The 21,460-nt window shown below is 52.6% G+C and overlaps 2 pseudogenes; one reads left to right on the top strand and one right to left on the bottom strand.

Annotated features, from left to right (window-relative positions):
* The first annotated feature begins 4,521 nt into the window (after positions 1-4,521).
* On the top strand, positions 4,522-9,304 carry LOC143686586 (putative solute carrier family 22 member 31; annotated as a pseudogene).
* A 728-nt stretch (positions 9,305-10,032) lies between these two features.
* LOC143686585 (cadherin-15-like) lies at positions 10,033-18,592 on the bottom strand (annotated as a pseudogene).
* Between the last annotated feature and the right edge of the window lie 2,868 nt (positions 18,593-21,460).

Here is a 21,460-nt window from a genome sequence, read left to right as displayed (position 1 = left end):
TACTGGCTACAATCAAAATGACAGACATTAACAAATGTTGGCAAAGATATGGAGAAATGGAAACCTGCATTAGGCTGCTTGTAGGAAAGTAAAATGGCTCAGTCACTTTGGAAAACTCAACAGTTTCTTAAGAAAATATTGAACATAATTTTACCATATGGCCAAGCAGTCTATTTCAAGGAAAATGAAATTATATGTCCACTCAAAGATTTGCATGTAAATGTCCATAGCAGCATGATTCACAATGGCCAAGAAGTGGAAACAGCCCAAATGTCCATCAACTGACCAATGGATAGGTAAAAACTATTCAGCATGAAAAGAAAGGAAATACTAACACCAGTGATGCCATGTGTGAACCTCAGAGCCATTCTGCTAAGTGAGAGAAAACAGACAAGAAGCCGTATGAGCCCGGCAAGTAGATAGCTGGCCAGCTGGCTGGACTCATTGGAATGGAGCACAACTGTAAAAGGTATTGGGTTGGTGGAAAGTTTTCAAAACTGGATTTTGCTGATGATTGACAACTTGGGAAATTTACTAAAAAGCATTGAATTATACACTTAAAACAGGTGAATTTATGGTATGTAAATCATGCTTCAATATTAAAAACAAGATTAAGTGGTGTGGAAAACTGAAAGATTAATACCTAGACGTTAAGATCTTTCTTAAATCTGCGCCTGTGCGTTCATCATGGCTGACAACATGCAGAGCCATCGCTGCTCTGATTTTATGTATTGCCTACTCCACTGGACTAAACTTTTCTTGAAGGAAGGAAATATTTTTATATTCCTACCCATGCAATGCTTAATATATTTTACACACATAATCCAAGCTTTTTACATATTGGGTATTTTAACTTGTTTATAATGAAATTTTGTAACTGAAGGTAAATTTTGAAACTTCTTCATATAAATATGTTTAACTCTAATCAGAGGAATATCTTGTTATTTTCCTTACAGAGTATATTCAGTTTATCTATATTCATTTTGTCATTTCTCTTATTTAACCATAAGGACAGTAACACCAAATAGAGAGTAAATATGAAGTATATTTATATTTTAGTATAATGATTGCTTTTACATAAAAACATAATAAAACTATGTTATTTTTAATTAAAATGAGTTATTGTCATTCAGTTAATCGTGTTGATTATTTTTCTGAAAGTTTAGGACTTTTTCCTTTTTTAAAAAAAATAGGGCCTATTTCACGATCCCCAACAATTTTGGAAATGTCTCCACAAATTATTCAAAAAGAACTAGAATGTTTCAACATAAATCAATATATACAGTAAGTTTTAATAGACATGATTAATTCAGACATCTGTGTGCAGAGAATTTTGAATATAGCTTTAATAGGCAGCTGCTAAACTGAAAATTTGAAATTAAATGCAAATTTTATTTGTATCAATTAAATTAATATATCCTCAATGTTTCTGGATTTTTAGAAGTATATGAATTTACATCTAATACTTAAAACGTTTTTTATTGGATCAGTTATAAGAGTACTTAAATGTTTTCTGAAAGTTGTATCCTGACTGATGTGAGTTGAACTACATAAAATTCCCATCATACCTGCTGCCATTGTTTAATCAGATCCAGTTTTCTTAAGGACAAGGCAATAGGATAAATAAAGAGAGAGTTACTTGTGTATATTTATAAGTCTGAAAACATCAAAATTGTTTAGCTGCATAAAATCAGAAGGAAAACCTACACCATTTGCTCATAGTTACCAAGAAGAATTCTACCATCAAGTCGCCAAAGGGGCATCCAAATTTACTGATGTTTCCCTAAAATGTTTTCCTGAAATATCAGCCACTCGGTAGATGGAGCGTGGCCCTTGCGAAGGGATGGCTTATCCTTTCTGCCCCAGTGCTTGGTGGAGACCCCCGTGCTGCTGAGAGGGTTTTCCCAGCGGGCGCTCTGAGGAAAGGCCCTCTGGGGCTCCTTGGGGACTGAGACTCTCAGATGTTTTCCATCAAGGAGGACGAACGATGAGCCGCGGCTGCAGACGGAAGAGCTCAGTCAGCAGCAGGGCATGCAGAAGTCCGAGGAGATCCTCCAGCTCCGGCAGCATCGGGCCCGGGGAGGAGCGGCGCCGGCTGGAGCACGAGGTCCTGGAGATGTGTGCGGAGATGCGGGGGAGTCCCGGAGATGTCCGGGGAGAGGTGGGGGAGTCCTGGCGGTGTCCGGGGAGAGGCGGGGGAGTCGCGATGTGCGCATCACGGCATCCACGTTGTTTTGTCATAGTAAAAAGAAATCAGGGAATCATATAATATTTGGGTAGAAATAAGTAAAAAACATTAATTTCTCCAGTTCTCTGGGCCAAGAGGCAAATTTATTAGACACAACTAAGGTGTCACTCACTCCCTAAAATCTCTCTCAAGTGACAGTATTGGAAATCTTTAAATCACACCCAAATCCACAAAACTGGACAGAGCTGGGTGAACACGACATCGACAGACTTGAGAAGGCCAAGGCTTAAAGTTACAGTGGAAAAACCTCTAAGCATCAGCCCAGTTTGCCCCATAGAACCCCCATGGGACCCCCTGAAGGCTCAGACAACGGTGGCTCCAGGTATGTCAGGAAGCGAAGGCTAGGCAGGGGTGGGGGGCGGGGGGGGGGGGGGGGCGGAGATAAGACCATAAGGTTGGGTGTGAAAGGATTCCAGAAGCTTCCCCAGCCCTTTGTAGTGGTAACACTGCCGCTCCCCACCCCACAGAGACTAGAGGGATTTTCTTTAGTTGATAAAAGCATGAAGCACAGGAAGAGCTTTGGCATTTCCATCCTCAGTGGCTTCCCATTTCACTGAGACAGAAAGCTGGAGTCTTTCTTTGACTTTCTGAGCTCTAGATGACCTCGTGCCTGCTTTGCTCTCTGCCTTTCTCTCCGCAATCCCCCCTTTTGCTCCTTTCCACCAATGTCACCTCCAGGTAGCTGGGGAAGTGCTACCCTACCACAGGGGCTGTCTCCTTCTCACAGTTCGTGCCCTTCAAAATTCATGTACCCAGGGCGGGTCGCGGTGGCTCAGCGGGCAAGAGTGCTTGCCTGCCATGCCGGAGGACCCCGGTTCGATTCCCGGCCCCAGCCCATGTAAAAAACAAACAAACAAACAAAATATAATAAAATAAGAAAATGTTTAAAGATGTTTCCCTTTCTTCCTCCCTTCCTTCCTTCCATCCTTCCTTCCTTCTCTGTCTTTCTTTAAAAAAAAAAAAAAAAAAAAAAAAAAAAATTCATGTACCCAAGCCCTGCCCTATTCGTCTATACAGCACTGTCATGTGTTTACTTCTCCTTCAACATGGAGATGTCTGCACATGATCTCTATTATATATGCACCTATTTTTAATCTGTTTCCACTTGAATATCAACTATATGTGAAAGGGCACTTTGATTCACCGTTGCACCCAAGAGCCTTGGAAAGATGTCTGCTTGATGAAAGAAGTGTGTGAAAGAAATGAAATAGTGAGTCACTGAGTGGATGTTAAAATTACATGGACTTCACTTAATACTTAGGAAACACTAAGTTAAAATATTATAAGATAAAGAGAGTTCACAGTAGCTGGTCATGTTTTCTGGGCATAGAAATATGAGGGATGCAGAGAAAACAGGAAAGGAATATTTACTGGGACAGCTTTGAATGCTGTCCCTGTTAATTTGTGTGAACTCCAGACAAACCCCCTCATTTTGACTGAAGCCATTTTAAGAGAAACATGATCAGAAAAATAGATTTATCAGACAGGAGAAAACATGCCCATCCCTCGAGTGACTGCAAACTTACATTTCCCACACACTATACCTATAAGATGCCTTTTTTGTTGACTTGTTACTATTCTCCTTTTGCACTTGGTCAGTTGGCTTATTGAACCCAATTTGTCTGGGGGAAATTTGGTTCTGACATCCACCTGTTTTCCCTCCCCAACCAGTCATGCCACTTGCAAATGCCAAAAAAAGGAAAAGGGAAAAAAGCCAGTTGGAACAACGCGAGGCAGACACCGAGCCCGTTCAAGGGGCGCAGGAAGCCGGGGATCGGGAAGGCGCCCCGGCAGGGCCCAGCGAGGCTGGCGCGGAGCGCACTAGGGACCGCAAGGCACCTTGTCCTTGGACGGGCCGTAGAAGCCGCTCCCCGAGCGCGGGCTCACACTCGGCGCCACGCCAGGCCGACCCGCAGCGGGCACGCTCCTCTTGCGGGGTAATCCCACCATCCAGCTTGAAACTCTGGAAAGAAGACAGAAGGCAGAGGTCCAGCCGCAGGCGCGCAGGAGCCGCCGCCGGGAGCAGCAGGCGCGCGGGGCCGCTGGACACCCAGGCAGCGCCCGGGTCGCCCCCAGGGAGCCGCGTCCACAGGGGCCACTACCGGGACGTCCCCAGGGAGCCGCGTCCACAGGGCCGTGTCCACGGGTCGCGCCTGGGCTGCCCCCGGGGAGCCGCGTCCACAGAGGCCGCGCCTGTGTCCCCCGACCTCCTTCGTGCTCGTCTGACCATGGTCCAGCGGGGCTTTCATTTGAGGGGTTAGCGCCTTCCTGGCATGGCCGCTGGCAGATGGGATTTCCTGGCCCCTCCTGACTTCACCGTGGACACCTGGGCCTTGTAGTGAGCTGGAGGGGCAGCTGGCTTTCCAGTATGTAAGTCACAGGCCAGTTCTCTAGTTGAAGGACAAGGGTCCCAGTCCCTGGGCTTGAAAGAGTGGGTGTCCTGGGGAAGGCCTAATACAGAGCCTGTGGTCAAGTGACAGGCAGCCATGGGGGTGGGGGGAGGAGGGATGGGCGTGGTCAGCTGATCCGAAAGCAGTAAGTGGTGGATGCCAGGGCAGGGCCAGCAGCTGAGTCTGGAATGTTCTAAGGCTGGGCTTTGGCCTGCACCAGTAGCAGTCTGGAATCCACCCCCAGGCTTTGAGTTCAGGGAAGCAGGTGGACCTTCAAAGCTGAGAAAGGTTGACCTTGCACCTGGGAGGAGGTGTGGAGGCCTGGCTGGAGTCAGAGCTGCTGCAAGGGGCAATCCATTGTCTGGTGTCTCCCAGGCTCAGCTCCCTGCCTGCCCTTTGGCTAAGACCTGTCCTCCTCCCTCTGGTGGCCTTTACCCCGCAGCCCCTTACCCCTCCCCTGGGAGGATCGGTCCTTAGTGTGAAAACTGGAGCAGGGTTGCCACATGTCTTGCTATAGCCCACCTGGGGCCCCGAAACCTGCTGGACCTCTCTCCTCCCCCTCCCCCTTCTAGTCCAGCTAAACCCGCCCTCCTGTTTGGTGTGTGGGTCAGTTGGTGCCCCAGCAACCTTACCAAGTGATCTGATTTTGAAAGGAAGGCTAGCGTAGCACCACCAAAAACAGCACGTTCAGATTGGAGAAAAGAGACGGGAACTCAGGCAGGGAGGGGCACAGCTGAGCTTGAGGGCTCTCGGCCGGTAAAGGCTGAGCGCTCTCAGGGCCACTCCCGGAGTCCCTCTTGAAACCCACAGGGCCCAGCCAGGCAGGACAGTGGAGGGGCCCCTAGCGCACTTCTTAGTCCTGACTTAGAGCCAAGTCCCTGGGCTGGGGGATGGGTGTGCCGTGTTATAAAGCACCAGGCCCTGTGCGGCCTGCTCTCTGGGAACAACAGGTAGAAATTATGGTCGGAGCAGCAGGTGGGGGGTGAGGTGGGGGGCGGGCAGCAGGAGGAGTGAGACCCTGGCTAGAGAAAAGCAGAAACCATCGGGTGGAGGGCCCACCTCGATGCTCTGGCCAGACTTGGAGCTGACATCCAGGTTTCCTGGGAACCAGGTCACCTGGGTGCCTTAGAACACTAGTCAGGAGGCCCCACTATGTGACCTCGCCTAGGTCCCTCACCGTATCTGAGCCTCAGTTTCCCCTTCTCTCCAGGGATGGGGGTGGAGCAGAACCTCTGGAGCCCCTTCCAGCCTGGCAAGCTGGGATTCCTTACATCTCTCTGTCCCAGTAGGGGAAAGGGAGGGGCCTGGTCCCAGGGGCCTGGGCTGGCTGACAGGTGACAGGTGGCCTCCCGCAGTGGGACCTTGTGTGTGAGGATGCCTGGAAGGGGCCACTGGAGCAGACGAGTCACCTCCTGGGCTGGCTGCTGGGCTGTGTCCTCCTGGGGGCCATCTGTGACCAGTGAGGTGGGGCCCCCCATAGCCTGGCCTGGGACCCTTGAGGGAGGAAGCAACACTTCTGGACTCTGGCACCCCACTCCTCTGTGTCCCTCACCACCCTGCAGGTTTGGGTGCCAGCCTGTGTTTGTGGGGTCTCTGGTGCTGGCCACGGTCCTGGGCACCGGCACGGCACTGGCTGCCAGCTTCCCCGCATGCTGGCCCTGTGGCTGCTGCTGGGGTCTGCCCTGGCAGGTGCCTTCCTCACACTCTACGTGGCTCATGAGTACCACGGGGGGATCTGGGGGTGCCTCTGGGAGTGGCCCTGCCTGGTTGAACGGGTTCTCACGTTCCCCACCTCAGGAGGGGGTGGCAGGTGGCTAACTGCTCTGCAAGTCCTGGGGTTCATGGGCAGCCCCTGGGGTGGGGGCCTCAGCTCAATCTGTCGGTGTCCACCTCAGATCTGGAGCTCTGTGACCCCCTGCATCACTTGACCTTCTCCATGGGCATGGGCCTCTTCTCTCTGGCAGGCATGCTGCTGCTGCCTGGGCTGGCGGCGCTCGCCCAGGACTGGCACATCCTGCAGGGGCTGAGTGCCCTGGGGACTGGGCTCCTGCTGCTCTTTTGGGGGTGAGTGTCAAGAGTGGGACCAGGGCCACCATGTAGCAGGGACAGGTCACAGAGAGCCCCGGCTAGGTGTCCTGCCCTCGGGGTCCGGGGAGGGGCTGCTCTCTGCCCCTGTGGGGGCAGGAGGTGCAGCTTGGGGGCTGCGAGCCACCCTTACCCCCTTCACAGTCTCCCAGCCCTGTTCCCTGAGTCCCCCTGCTGGCTGCTGGCCATGGGGTAGCTGGCCCGAGCCGGGAAGATCCTGTGACACTTTGCAGAGGCCAGCGGTGTGGATCCGGAGGCCAGTACCTCGCCGGAAGGGAGCTCCCTGACAGCAGGTGGACTACCCCCTGGGGAGGGGCACCCAGGTGCCTGAGGAGGCAGGAGGGGCATGGGCCAGGCTGGCTCAGAGAGGCACCTGACCTCTGCCCCCACTCCTCGTGTCCCCGTGGCTACAGAGCTGGTCCTGCTGTCTGCAGGGAACCCCCAGCCCCAGCACCACTCTCTCCTTGCACTCCTACACAGCTGCATCACCTGGCGGAACAGGCTTATCCTGGGATTCTGTTCATAAGGAGGGGAAAGGGGGCAGCGGTGGAGTTGGGGGCGAAGGTTTGGTCCCTGAGCTCTGGGGTCTGCCGGGCCCCCAGCACTGCCCTCCCTCCCAGGCTGATTGGCCGCAGTATCAGGCTCTAATTCCTGGGCGCTCTGGCCCCACGAGAGCGGTCCTTCTACCTGCCCTACTTCCTGGATGCTAGCCTGGAGGCGGTGGCCACAGTGTTTCTGCTCCTGACAGCAGATCGCTGGGGACACCGGCAGGTCCTGCTGCTGACCACCATGGCCACTGGCCTAGCATCCCTGCTGCTGCTCACAGGGACCCAGTGTGAGCCCCGGCTGGCGGCCCAGGGGAGGTGCCTGGGTGGCAGACGTTCCTTTTATCCCAACTATCTAGCGTGTTGTGTGCTCGGGGAAACTGAGGCCCAAAGAAGGCTGCTACTTAACAGGCATAAATATCAGGATGCGGACAAGACAGGGCACAGGGTGGGGGCAGGAGCCACCACAGGTGGGGGTGGCCTGCAGTTGCCCCACGGTGAGGAGGCCAGAACAGGGTGCAGTGCGAGGTGGGAGAGCCCTGCTGTGTGACAGGACCCTTCAAAGGTCAGAAAGCTGGAGAAGGCTGGCAATGGGTGGGAGGGGGCCGGGCCTGAGCAGGTGCCTGTGCCCTCCACCTCCAGACCTGTCCGGCTGGGCCCTGCTGCCGCCTGCTGCGCTGGGTCTCGTGACCTCCCAGGCCCTGTCTGCACGTAGCTGCCTCTACCTACCCGGCGGAGCTCCTGCCCACGGTGACCTGGTGAGCGCCCCCGGCATGGGGAGCCCCCAGGCAGGGGCCGGGCCAGGCCGACATCCCCAAGCTTATGCACTCCTCCCAGCCCTCCTCCTGGGGTCCCGGCCAGGCGGGGTCGGGCTCGGGGGTGTGGTAGGCCTGTAAAAAGGGATTTTATAAAGCTTAGCAGTAGCTAATTTTTCCTGCTTAATTTCGCTATTTACATATATTTTAGCTTCTGAAATATCCAGCAAAAGCATTTGTGTCATTTTATATTCATGGCTATGCATTTGGTGTGAGTTAAGAATTATAAAGAAAAGAATTATGGGCCCCATCAGGTTGAAAGTAAACAATCCGAGACTTTCCTAGGGCGGTTATCTGTTTCTCGCCCCCCCCCCCCATGACTCTTTGCGCCTAAATCACTTGTTGTAAAACTGCGGCTATCTGCAATAGCCACTCCCATGACTCATGCTCAAGAAATGCCCGCTGTGAAACTGTTAAAAGTGCTTGTTGTAAAACTGCTCTTATCTGCTTTTTGCAAAACAGCACCTGTGACCCATGCTCGACCCCCACCCCCCTCATCTTACCCCTTTTAAAAACTTTTACAAACTCAGGTTCGGGGCTCTCTGTTCCTGCGTGTTCAATGAGCCCCACACATGTGTGGAAAATAAACCCCTTGCGTGTTGCATGAGAGAACGTCTCTTGGAGTCTTCCTTTGCGTGGCAAAAACTCTCAAATTCTTACAGGCCGAGTGGGGGAAGAGACTGGAAAGCCTCGCGGGGGTAGCAGTCCGGGGCAAGTTGGCGCCATTTTCCTCACTACAGAGCAAAGCTCTTCCCAGGGCGGGAAGCAGCTCTTGCCCAACCCCCTCATTTATTCCTAATTTCCGGGCGCCTTGACCTCTAAGGGCTGGCCGCGCCCCAGGGCGGGTCACCGGGGATTGACACAGGTGGGCGTCTGTCTGTCTGTCGGCAGGGGCGCGGGCCTGGGCCTGGTGCTGGCCGTGGGCTTCCTGGGCCAGGTGGCCGCACCCCTCTTTGCCATCCACGGCCGACGCGGCTTCTTCCTGCGCCACGTGCTGTTCGCTGCCTCCGCGCTGCTCGCGCTTGTCTGCGTCCCGCCGCTGTCCCCGCGCCTGCCCGCCACCGAGCGCCTCCGCCGCGGCCCGCTCTTCCCGGCCGCCCGCGCCCCCAGGACCCCCGGCCCCTGCTGCCGCCCCCCAACCCCCGCGCGGCCGCCTGCGACCCTCGGCAGCACTACTCCGGCCTGGCGGAGCCCCCGCACCAGGAAGGGGTGCCCAGCTGAGCCTCCTGGCGTTCCGGCCTGGGAAGGCTCCCGCCGGATACCCCTGTCCCAGCAGTCAGGGCGGCACGCTGGGGACAGCGCAGGGGCGGGCGGGGTCTCTCCTCCCAGCCACGCCCTTCATGTGAGGGGGGAAAAAAGCGGTTCTGCAAGGGCTCTCCCTGCTCCTTCCTCCGCCGTGGCCACAGCCGCCCACCCTCCACCACCCCCCGCGCTGAGCCCCCCATGCTCCCCCTGCTCACGACCTGACTTTGGCGCTGATCCCCGAGTTGGGGCACCTTGGGAAGGTGTGAGGCTGGGAGCTTCCCTCCAGGCTGACCCCTGGAAGCCCCGTTTGGGGGCATTGTGGCGCTGGAGGCCAGGGTCCACCTCGTAGAGACTACCAGGTTTTTTCTTCAAATTTGGCAAAAAGGGTGGCGTCCTTTCAGAGGCAGACGGGGGCTGTGAGAGTGGTGAGGCAAAGGGGACAGTGGGGGACTGTGCCCCCAGCAGGGCAGCTGGGAGTGGGACTCCCCGGCCCTGGAGGTGCTGCGATCCCACCCTGGCTGCCCTATGCCCACGTTTCTGGTTCTGACACTGGGACCTGGTCCAGCCCCAGCCAGGATCCCCCATGGTCACATGTGCCCCTGGTTCAGGGGGACGGTGCTCCTGGCTCTTTGGCTTTGGACAGGTGGGTTCAGGTGCACACAGCGGCCTGGGAAGACTGTGGCCAGCGGCTGTCCCCTGGCCTGTCACGAATGGCCATACATGTATGCCAGCTGAGTGAAGCGGGGACCCCAGTCCCGAAAGTAGTCGCAACCCTGGTCTTCGTCACCCAGGCTGGACAGGATGGAGCTCAGCAACCCCGCCACAGAGTGACTCCTTCATAGTCATAGATGAGGGCTGTGTCATAGAGGGGGACGCTGGGGTCACCATCTGTAGTCTCTAGGCCCTACAGAGAGGCCCCGGAGAGCTCAGGCCCTGGCTGGCCCTGCACCATCTTCCCACGCTGCAGCCACTCAGGCCAGGTGGCAGGGCCCCTTCTCCAGGTCAGCCAGGGGCATGGGCACTGCCCGATGGGGCATCAAGAGGTGGCTGGGGCACGGGGTACTGCAGCACTGTCAGGAGTGCCCGCTAGGGACTCAGATTCGCTCGGGCAGCTCTTCTTCCTCCCCAGATCCTTGATGCCTCACCACGAGACAGGAATGAGCTCAGCCCTATGCCCACTCCAGCCAGAAAACCTGCCCCCACCCCATCCCTGCATCTCCCCAGCCTCCCGGCTGGTCCCAGGGCCTGCGACCCTGCTTGCCCCTCACAGGGAGAGGAGGCCTGTGGGTGGCCCCCTGCCCCCAGCATTTGGTTTCCCACATTGTTCAGGACATCTCCCAGCCAGGGGCTGGGAGTCAGCCTCGTGGTGCCCGGAGGAGCAACCCAGATGCCGGGCTCCTGCTGACGGCGAATGAGAACCTCAAAACAGCCCTGGGGGCTTGGGTGGCACCCAGCACCAGCATGGCACGGCCACCCACGCGCATCTACTCCTTACTGGGCCTCCAAGGTAGAGGTGGGAGTCTAGAGCCGATGCCAGGTCCCAGACAAGGCCTGCCCTGGGTGTCTAGCTGCCCATGCCACACCCAACTGTGACAATCCATCCCCTCTGTCAGTGCCGGGCAGAGGGCAGCCCTGCCCTACTCTCCCCCACGGGGCTGCTTCCCCACCAGTCTGGCTGGCTGCTGCTCTGGAACCCTCACATCCTTGGAGGCCACCCAAGGCCACACTCTGCCCTGCCTCTGTGTCCCCCCTTCCCTTCTGAGTGACAGGGTGTGGGGTCTTGTTCCCTGGCCAGGCACACAGAGGACTCTCAGGAGCATGTGTCAGTGTGTATGCATGTGTGAGTGTGCATGTCGATATTTGAGTGCACTGTGTGAATGTGCATGTGCACACGGCTCCCAGGAGCACCCACCTCACGGATGAAGTCAATGATGTTGGCGGGGCTGCTGGGCAGCCCTCAGGGTGGCTGGGGGGAGGGTCTGTGGCTGAACGGGGTGTCACAGCGCAGGGTTGGCCGCCCCAGAGGGACACCCGGGGCCCTCAGCCCTGTTGGGTGGCGCAGCTGGCTTATGACATAGGCGTCCTGCAGGGAGCGAGGAGAGCAAACCCTGGGCCACAGGCGGGGGCCCCATGCTGAATCTCTGGGAAGCCCGAATGGGCTCCAGGAAAGGACTGGCCCAGGGCTCCTAGCCAGCTCGAGGCAGCCCTTCCTCAGGCTCAGCACCCACGCCACCCTGTCCCTGACCTGGTCTTCCTCCCCGCCCCCCTGGTCGTGGTAGTCCAGGACGTTGTCCCGTGGGTCGTCCAGTGGTCTGTGCAGAAGGGTCTTGTCCAGAGGTTGCCGGCGGAACCTCCCAAGAAGGGCAGCCAGGAGAAGGAACACTGGGCGGGGAGGAGGCGAGGCTGAGGCCAGCGGGAGGAGAAGGGGGCGGTGCCTGGAAAAGAGGAGCAGGGTGGGGCTCACGCAGCAGCAGGGCGGCGCTGGCCCGCGCGAGGAGCAGGGCCCCGAGGCTGAGGCCGGCGGGCAGGCCGGCGCCTTCCTGGGCGCAGCGGCACACGGTCACGTTCAGGGGCTGCTTGTGCTGCGGGGGCGGCTGTCCGAGTCCCGGAGCAGCAGGCTGAGGCCGGGCAGCCCCTCGGCGACCCGGAGCCGCGGCCGCAGCCGCGCGTGGCTCACTGCGGGGGCGGGGGGCGCCGTCAGCGGACCGTGCGCCCCACGCTGCCCCCTCGGGCGGGCCCCCGGATCCCGGGCCTCACCGTTAACCTGAGTGACGCTCCAGTTGCGGGCGAGCTCGGGAACCCCGGGGCTCAGCTGGAAGTGGAAGGGGGCCGCGTGCGGGGGCAGGTCCTCGTCGGTGGCCCCGAGCAGGAGGCCGGGACCGGCTGGGGTCGCTGTACAGGCTGCCGGCCGGCGGGCTCAGCATGGGCGCGTGGTTGTTCACCTCCAGGATCTCAATGGACAGGGTGCTGGTGGCCGTGCGCGGCGGGGAGGCTGCGGGCGGGGGCACAGGCTGGGCTCGGCGTGTCCCCACCCTGAGGGGGTGCCCCAGCGGCGCTCTTGAGGAAGGGTGAGGCAGGGCTGAGCACGCGCAGCAGCTGGATCCGGCCCGTGGCTCAGGCCACCTGCAACCAGTCCACAGGGTCATAGTCCTTGGAGTAGCTGGGGCGGGTGGGGCGGCCCTGAGTCCCCCCACCCCCGGGGTCTTCCGCAGCCCCTCAGGCTGGCCCCCTTCGGCCCGCAGCTGGCACTGGTACCCCTGGGGAGGTGGGGATGGGGGGCGGCCAGGACCCCCAGGTGGGTGCCCACACAGCTCAGACAGTCTGGCTGGTGGGAACCGACTGGCCAAGGTGGCCCCTGTGGACGGAGCCCATCCTGCTCCGGGGTTCCATGGCACTCCACATGTCCCCCACCGCTCAGGCACCTGGGCCCCGGGCCTGGCCTGGAAGGAGGGGTGAGGCCGTCTGCGACCCCCACTGCCTTGCCCCAACAAACGCAGGTGCCCCCACCTGAGCCTCTGCAGGTGTTGGGTGTCGAGGTCTGGGCAGAGAAGATGGCCACGTGGATCCCCAGGGCCGCCCCCTCAGCCAGGCTGGTCTGAAGTGGGTTCTCCAGGAACTGGGGGGCCTCGTTGGCCTCCTGCACCTGCACCTGCACGCTGACCGCGGCCTGGCCCCACCTGGCTTTCGGGGCGGCCACATGCAGCGGGGCCTCGTTCTGCACTGCCACGCGGAGCTGGTGGAGCGCGCAGCTCTCACGGTCCAGGGGCTGTGGGAGGAGCAGGGCTGATGGCGTCTGCCTGGCACGTGGGCACCCACCCCACCCCGGGGCAGGCCCAAGGTGGCCAAGGCCCAGGGTGACAGCTCCCGGACTTGTGCTGAGAGCCCTGCACTCTCTCTTTCCCCTTCTAACCTTGAAAAATAAAAAGTGTGCACAAAGGTAAAAATAACAGGACAGGTAGCCACCGCTCCAACCAAGTCTGCTGGGTGTCACGAGGTCAGCTCCGTGGGCAGGCGGCTGCACAGGTGCCCTGCGGCTCTGAGCAGTCACCAGCTCGCAGGGAGAGCCCAGCCCGTGCCCCAGCCGCGCCTGGCCCCCGCCATCGCCAGGCCCATTCCCCACAGCACGTCCCTTTATGTGTGTGTACTTATGTGTCCATGTGTGTCTGTGCATGTGTGTGTACACACGCACACACAGCCATCCCTAGCTGTGCCTCCAGTTGAGCCCTGCTTGCAGAGGTGTGCCGCATGGCCCACCCATGTCGAGTCCACCTGGCAACACACGCAGAACGGTGGGAGGAGCAGGTCCTGGGGCTGCACTTTCTCCCCCCTCCTCAGGACACACCCAGAATCTGCACCCCTGAGTCCTTTCCTCGGGTCAGTGCTGGCAACTCAGAAATGGGGGTCCCTGTTGCCCCCTGCCCTCCGCACCACACACGATGGGGTGCCCCCCACCTTTGCCACAGACAGGATGCCTGCGTTGGTCCCGGGGTCTGTGCGGATGGTGAAGTGGCCATTGAGCTCACCCTCCAGGATGGAGAAGCTGGCCACCCAGTTGGGGGAGCCTGGCAGGTCCGCATCCTGCACATCGAGCTGGCCCACGTCCACGCCACTCACAGCCTCCACCGCCTCCAAGAAAAACTGAGGAAGGCACCCCGGTTACCTGCAGGATTACAGAGTGGGGTCCTCCCACAGCCTGGTGCCAGGGTTCACTCACCTCGGTCCGGACCCCCTTCTCCCAGCTCCCCTCTGCACCCCCACACTGTGGGGAAGATGCCCTAACTGCTTCCTCACCTTCTCCATGCCCCCGGGCAGCCCCATGAGCCCCTGTGTTCGCAGATGCTGGGGAGCCCCCGGCTCCTGGGGATCAGTGTACCCAACCCCACAGCAGGGGCCTGGGGAAGACCAGCCCCTGCTCCCGGCCCCCGGGCTCCCAGGTATCCCTCCAGTCTCTCGATGTCAGCCCCACACTGGGACTCTGCGCCTCCCACAGGGCAGCCCTGGGGACCGCCTTGTCCCTGGTGAACTCAGGAACATGGTCATTGATGTCACTGAGGGTGATGAGGGCAGAGGCCATGGCAGTGAGGCTGTCCCCAGACATGTCGGCCACCTGCAGGGTCAGGTTGTAAACGGTTACCACCTGGGGGACGAGTGGTGGCATGAGAGGGCGCTAGGGGCCCTTCAGAATAGGCAGTCCTGCAAGCGTCCTGAGGCCCCCAAGTCTGAGAATCCCACCCTGTGTCCAGGCAGGGGCCATGCGATGGCACGCTGTCAGCTGCCGACTCAGAGCCCAGGGGCCGGGCTGGGTAGAATCATGGACATGGGCCATGGGCCGGGCCAGGCCAGCACTGACACACTGGTCCCTGCCCCTGGGGACCATGATTTTGTGGCAGAGGCCAAAAGAAATGGACAAGGCCCACACAGACAGCAAGTGACCAGACAGCTCCATGCCAGGCAGCTGTGGGTAAATTGAGGCTGGGCCGGGTCTCAGGACAGTTTCCCAAGAGGAATCTTTAGGCAGCAGGGGCAGTAGGCGTCCCAATAGGAGGTAGAGATGCACAAAGGACAGACAGATAGACGGGCAGACAGAAATGCAAATGGGGCCAGGCCAAGCCTTCCTTTGCAGGACTGCCATAGGCCGGAAGAGTCACTGCCTCCCCTCCCCTTTGAAAACATCCCCAAACAATGCCGTGCTCGCCACTGCCCACTGGACCAGAACTTCTTTGAAGGCAGAGGGCCAGCTTGACTCCTCTCGGCAGCCTCCACAAGCCCAAGAAACACTAGACTGGGAGGCAAGAGGCTGAGGTTCTCATCTCAAAACTGCTGGGAACTGGCTTTGTGACTCTGAGCAAGTCATTTAATCTTTCTGAACCTCCATTTCCTCCTTTTCCAAACAAGGGGCTTAGACTAGCTCCATAGGTCTTATTATTTGGTGAATCCTCCATTCACATGTTATAAATGAATAAATGAATGAATGAATAAATACACAGCCTAAAATAGGGGTTCCAGACCCAAGACACCTTGGCCTAGCACCCAGCACCACACCCGCACCCCTTCTCATCTACTGCAACTCTCTGAGGGCCACTCATGCCAGGAAAGGTAAGCATTTGAAAAAAGCATTCTACAAAGACTAAGTCACAGACACATTTTAAATGCCCAATGCCTTAGCTTCGTGCACACCCCACCCCTCACCTCCATTTCCAACTCTGGCCATCAGCCCCAACTTCCTGCACTGGAGCACCAGAAGCCTCAGACCCACAGTTGCTGCACAAAACCAGAGAGAAGAAACAAAACTTGCAGTAGGTTCTCACTCCTTGCACTTCACCAGCAGGTTAATTTCAAAGCCTGTGAGTGTATCTCAATGAGAACCTGAAAACGTGGGCGGATTCTTTCTCTCTAAAAGCAAAGAAAAAAAAATACAAAACACCTGGAACATCAAGCTGCAGTAATGACAAGGCTGGATGTGGACATCTGTTCCTGCCCGACTTGACACCCCACCTCGCTTCCCCCCAGGTCCCGTCACAACCCCAAGGCACATATTGCAAAAGTCAAAATGAATTTATCTACACAGACAAGGCTTCATGACCTGCTGCTTGCTACTTATTTGTTCATTCATGAAACTAAAACATGATGAGCCTCTCCCCCGTGCCGGCTGCTGCATGTTCAGGAGGTTTCACTTTTTCATTTTTTTGTTTTTACCTTAGACTTTAGATTTATTTAGGGTCACTTGCAGATGTTTATAAAATATTTAGCTTGCTGTAGAAGATGACAATACAGCTCCCCCTCAGTGAGACCCTGGCCTAAATATATTTGCTTTACTTATATAGCAAGAAGATAACATTAAACATGGAAGCTTTTGGTTTGTGGCATTGAATGACACAGGGCTTCCTTCAAAAGTTACAATTAAGGATCTGAAAGGTTTTAAGATATGAGGTATTTGAGAGAAAGAAAAGTAGACGAAAGGATTGTAAATGAGTGTGTGTTACTGGCTGCACTCTTGGGCAGAGCTCACCAAACCCAAAAGGGAATGAGGTGAGTTCGCGCAGGGGCTTTGGTGAGTGCAGTTCTTAAGGGCAGGGGTTAGGTGATGACATGAAAGGGGTGGCACATTAAACAAAGGATTATTATGCTAGCGGGTTGAGCAGGGGTGGTTAGATGTCCGTTGAATAATGCATGGATAGCTGTTTGCTGCGCAAAGACCTTGATCGTAAGGGCTCACCTCCCGTTCCGGAGTGACTCCAGGATTCCAGCCATACAGCCCTCCCTTATTCCCCCAACCGAACACCACCTAAGGACCTGTGTGTACATCTTCTAAAGAGCATATAATTAGAATTAAAAAATCAAATCTGAAAATATATGCTTTTGCTAGTGAGACTGGATCATTTATGTTTATTTTAAAAATCCATATATTTGGACTTATCTTTTCCATTTTACTTTGTGTATCATTTCCCCCCTGTATTTTGTGTAACTCTTTTTGTCTCTCCTTATGCCCTGCCTCTTCCTTTTTAAAAACTTGATATAAATTTTTCTCAGTTGTTAATTGTCTTATTCTATTTTTCTTCTCTATTGCGTTGGATATTATATATCTTCTAACAATTATTTTACTCATTACATTTGGTGTTTACTAAAAAAAATCTTAAAATCACAAATTTAATCAGTATCTTAACCTTCTTCCAAATAATGCGAATTCATTTGAATATGTTAACACCAATCACTCAAGTCTTTTTTTGCTCAGATTTTATTTGTGTCTCTCTTTTTAAACTCAACAAATTAGAACATTATTATTATCAGCATTATATTTATAATGAAACCATTTTTTTTTAATTTCATACAATTAAAAAAAATCAATTTCTTTGCTCTCCATTCTTCTTTTCTGGGATTATTTTCCCTTTGCTCGACCTGCAACTATATTCTTCAGAAACCACTTAGAAAAGGAATCGGATGACAAACTTTCTCTCGGTTTTTAACCCATTAGCAAATTTTTTATTTCACTCCATTATAGAAAAAGTTTTTCAGAACACACAGTTCTGAAACACACAGTTCTAGGTTTGCAGTAATTTTTTTCTGAGCACCCTAAGAACATCCTTTCACCCCATCCTGATGTCCAGCATGGAAGAAGCCTCTGCGTCTACAAGTAGTTCTTTTTTATCAACCAGTCTTTTTTTCTCTAGATGATATTAAGATCTTCTTTGTCTCACATGCCCTGCCATTTTACTACAATGTTCTAGATACTTTATTTAGTATATGTTGTGCTTTCTGCATATGTGGAGTCATGTCTTCCATTAGTTTGGGAAAAGTATCAGCAATTTTTTCTTCAAGCATTGGTTTTCATCCGTTGTATTTATTTCCATCTCTTGAAACTCCAATTTAATATATATTAGAGCTCGTTATTCTATTCAGCCTATTTTTTAACCTCTTTTACATATTATCACTTTATCCTCTGGGCAGAATTCTGGGTAATTTTATCAGATATACCTTTCAGTTCACTATTTTTTTCCTCAATTAGCTCTCATGTATTATTTCACAAATATATTTTTAATTTCAACATAATTTTCATTTGTAAATGTTCTAATTCTTTCCAAATCATTCTGGTTATTTATGATACTCATGTTTTGCCTTTCTTTTCGCAACTTCGTTCTTAAAACTTTAATGTTTTATATGCAATATTTCATATTCTCTAACAATTTCAGCATCAGAAGTTCCTGGCTATTGCTTGGCTATTGCTTGATCTATAGGTGGCCTTTGCTGCTGTCATTTTATAGTGGTTATTGAGAATTTGTGAGCTTTATTCACTTCATTTTAATTTCTGGGAAACTTGGAACCCTAAAATCACGGATAGTGTCTGTGCCTCTCTGTTTTGAGGCCTTTTCACCTTTTCACTCGTAGAATGGGATTCCTGCTCCACTCTTCACAGCATAAGCCTCTTCCCTCCTTTCCCTACAGGGAACAGCCTTGCTGCGTGTGTGTCCGCCCTCTCGCTTTGTCCCGGACCCTGGGCAGCACATGAGTCTTAGTGGCTCTTTGGAAGGAGGCGGCCCAGAGCGTGGCGAGTCGGACCCTGCAGGGTGTAAGGAAGGTGCGCTCTGGGCCCTCAGGGGGTCACCCAGCAGCTCGCCCCCCTCGCCTAAGGCCACCCCTCACAGACACTCCCTCGCCCCGCAGGACAGCTGTCACCACAGCTCTTCGCCTCCCCCTTCCAGTGTTAGTCCCCCCTTACCTTTCCACCTTGTAGCCTGCTGCGCTTTCTCCTTGAGCTGCATCGTTCATTGTGCGTCTCCACCCAGCAACTGTGAAATGTAAATGTGCGTCTTTCTCTGCCGCCTCTTCACCGCTGTATCCCCGTTTCTAGAGCAGGGCTTGGCGCATGGTAGGTTCTGGAAATTATCTGTTGAATAAATTGGTCAATTCATCATCCTTAGTATATACAAATATCTTAATATAAATACAAATATCTTAATAACTAAAACAAATATCTTTCTCATGCAAAAATAACACAAAATAACTATTCAAATTAGAAATACAGATAGCTAGTAAGCAAAAGAAAAACACCAGCAAAATAGTTAAAACTTTAAAAATTAAATGAGATGCCTGTTTGGGAAGTCTAAACTTATAAAAATATAAAAATCATCGACAAAGATTAGAGGTGTGAGCACTGCGATATACTCATAGTGAACGTATGAAATAGGTCCAATGGAAAAAGTTGGACCTATTTCCCATTTAAAATTTATCAGAAATTTTAAACATTCCTGTCCTTTATTATGGTAAGTCTCCTTATTGAGATGTATCCTAAGGAAATAGTTAAGCATTTATACAAAGATTTGGAAAAAAGAATAACCACCACACTCTTGTTTAAAAAAGTGAAAATTTGAAAAAAATTTTAAAATGTATTTCCAAATATAGAAGCGTAGTTAAATGGAATGTGATATGTTCACAAAATATAAAATTATGCAGTCATTAAAACAGTATTTTGATAAACATTTATGGACATGGGAAATGTTATCAATATGTTGATAAGTGAAATAAAGTGATTTGTAAGAGAGAATATGCTAAATGATGTAGTTTTTCAAGGAAAAATCTGCATAATTAGTCTAAGAAAATAAAAACTTGTTAGTAATGCAGTTTCTAGAGGGGAGGTTATGTTTTTCTTATTTATCTGATTTGTGTATTACAGTTTCCTTTTTAAATGATGATCCTGTAATTCTTTGGCATGAGAAAAAATGAAAATTATATTCATACTAATCTTAGAAAGGTTGTACTATTATATGTTTAAAGGACTGTCTTTAAGAGGGGGTTGTTTATAAATAAACACCACCAAGCATCTTCTGTGTTGATGATAGCGCCTTCTGCATCTCTTTTTGGATGGTCAAAAAACAGCCATTATTTAGGGAGGGATGGATGCTCAGAATTTGCACAGGAATTCATTCTTTTGGGTGTTTTTTTTTTTTTTTTTTGAGTCTTTAGGACCTCACCATGTGGAAACTGTTGAGCCATGGATACAACTGGATTGAAAAATGTCTTTAATGTAACGCTGCTGAGAAAATTATTAAATTTATGTCATGCAATTAATCTATTAATATCTGTGTGGAAGTTTCCATTAGGACAGAACTCTCTCTCTGTCTCTCCCTCTAGGCAGTACCCTTTGGGCAGCAGTGTGCAATCAGGTTCTGTTGAGCAAAAGAAGTGGAAGTTTCCAATCTGGCTAGAGTGGAGTGAAACAGACATCAGTGCAGAGAAGTGGGATGCAGGGAAAGGGTGAAAAGAAAAGGACGAAATGGGAAAGAACCTGACATTTGTAAGTAACCTTGAATATGAGCAGATTCTCACTGTGGTTGTCCATTTTATGATGGAATAAAATGTATTAGCATGTGAGCTTTCTCATTCTCCTCTGCAACGTCCACTCAAACGGGGATTTTTTTGGGGGGTTGGGGGAGTGCATGGGCTGGGAATTGAACCCAGATTCTGCCACTGAGCTACCCTTGTACCCTCTCAAAAGGGGAATTTTTATTCTTTACCTCCCTGCTTCCAGCCTCCACACACCTTACCTTCCCAAACCCTCAGTCCTGAGCTTTTGTGGGTCACATTGGAGCAGACACGAGGCAAGAGACATACCCAGAGCCAGCACAAGATGAAGGGGCAACAAAGACAGAGAAGTCAACCCCTGTTTCCTCTTTTAAAGGACTCCATAAACTAATGAACACCCACCTTGAATGGCTGGAGCCACATTTCTGTGGAGATAATCTGAAGTTTCCACCCTGCAATACTGAGTCAGGATTAAAGGACGTGACCCTTCTAGGGTGCACAGCACTTTCAAACCGGCACAGGGTTCATGTTCCACCGAGGGGAGGGCACCCTGGCCAACACTCCAGCCATCCACTTAGCCCCCAGGATCCTGCAATATTGTGCGGAAAGTGAGGACAGACCAGGAAGCCCCGAGTGGGTCACACCCTGTGACCAGCCTTGGCTGCGTCAGGTCCTGGTGTGCTCAACTGCCGGAGGGAGGAAAGCCTGCTCGCTGGGGGAGCACCTTGCCATCTAGAACCTAAAGACATTTTTACATTCAATACACATCATGCAATCAAATATTACCAGGCATGAAATTAAATGACAAAATGACTGAAAAACAAGAGGAAAAAATCAGGTAATAAACACAGATTCACAGATAATTCATATTTTTGCACTGACATGAGGAGAGATATATAGACTAAGGAATTGAGAGCTCATAAATAAACCCTTACATCCATGGCCAATTGATCTTTGACAGGGGTAGCAAATTCATTCAATGGGGAAAGAATAGTCTCTTTAACAAATGGTGCTGGGAAAACCCGATGATCTCGAATAAAAAAGTGATGGTGGATCCCTATCTCATACTATATATAAAAATTAACTCAAAATGGTTCAAAGACCTAAATATAAGACCCAAAGCTCTAAAACTCTTAGAAGAAGACATATGGAAGCATCTCAAGGCCTTGTGTTAGGTAGTGGCTTCATAGACTTTAAACCCAAAGTACAAACAATAAAAGAAAACATAAATAAATGTGACTTTATCAAAATCACAAAGTTTTGTGAATCAAAGGACTTTATCATGAAAGTAAAAAGATATCTTACAGAATGGAAGAAAATATTCTCAGTTTGGAG

Source organism: Tamandua tetradactyla, chromosome 6, assembly GCF_023851605.1.
Source record: "Tamandua tetradactyla isolate mTamTet1 chromosome 6, mTamTet1.pri, whole genome shotgun sequence".
NCBI lineage: Eukaryota > Metazoa > Chordata > Mammalia > Pilosa > Myrmecophagidae > Tamandua > Tamandua tetradactyla.
This window is presented reverse-complemented; position numbering and strand designations above follow the sequence as displayed.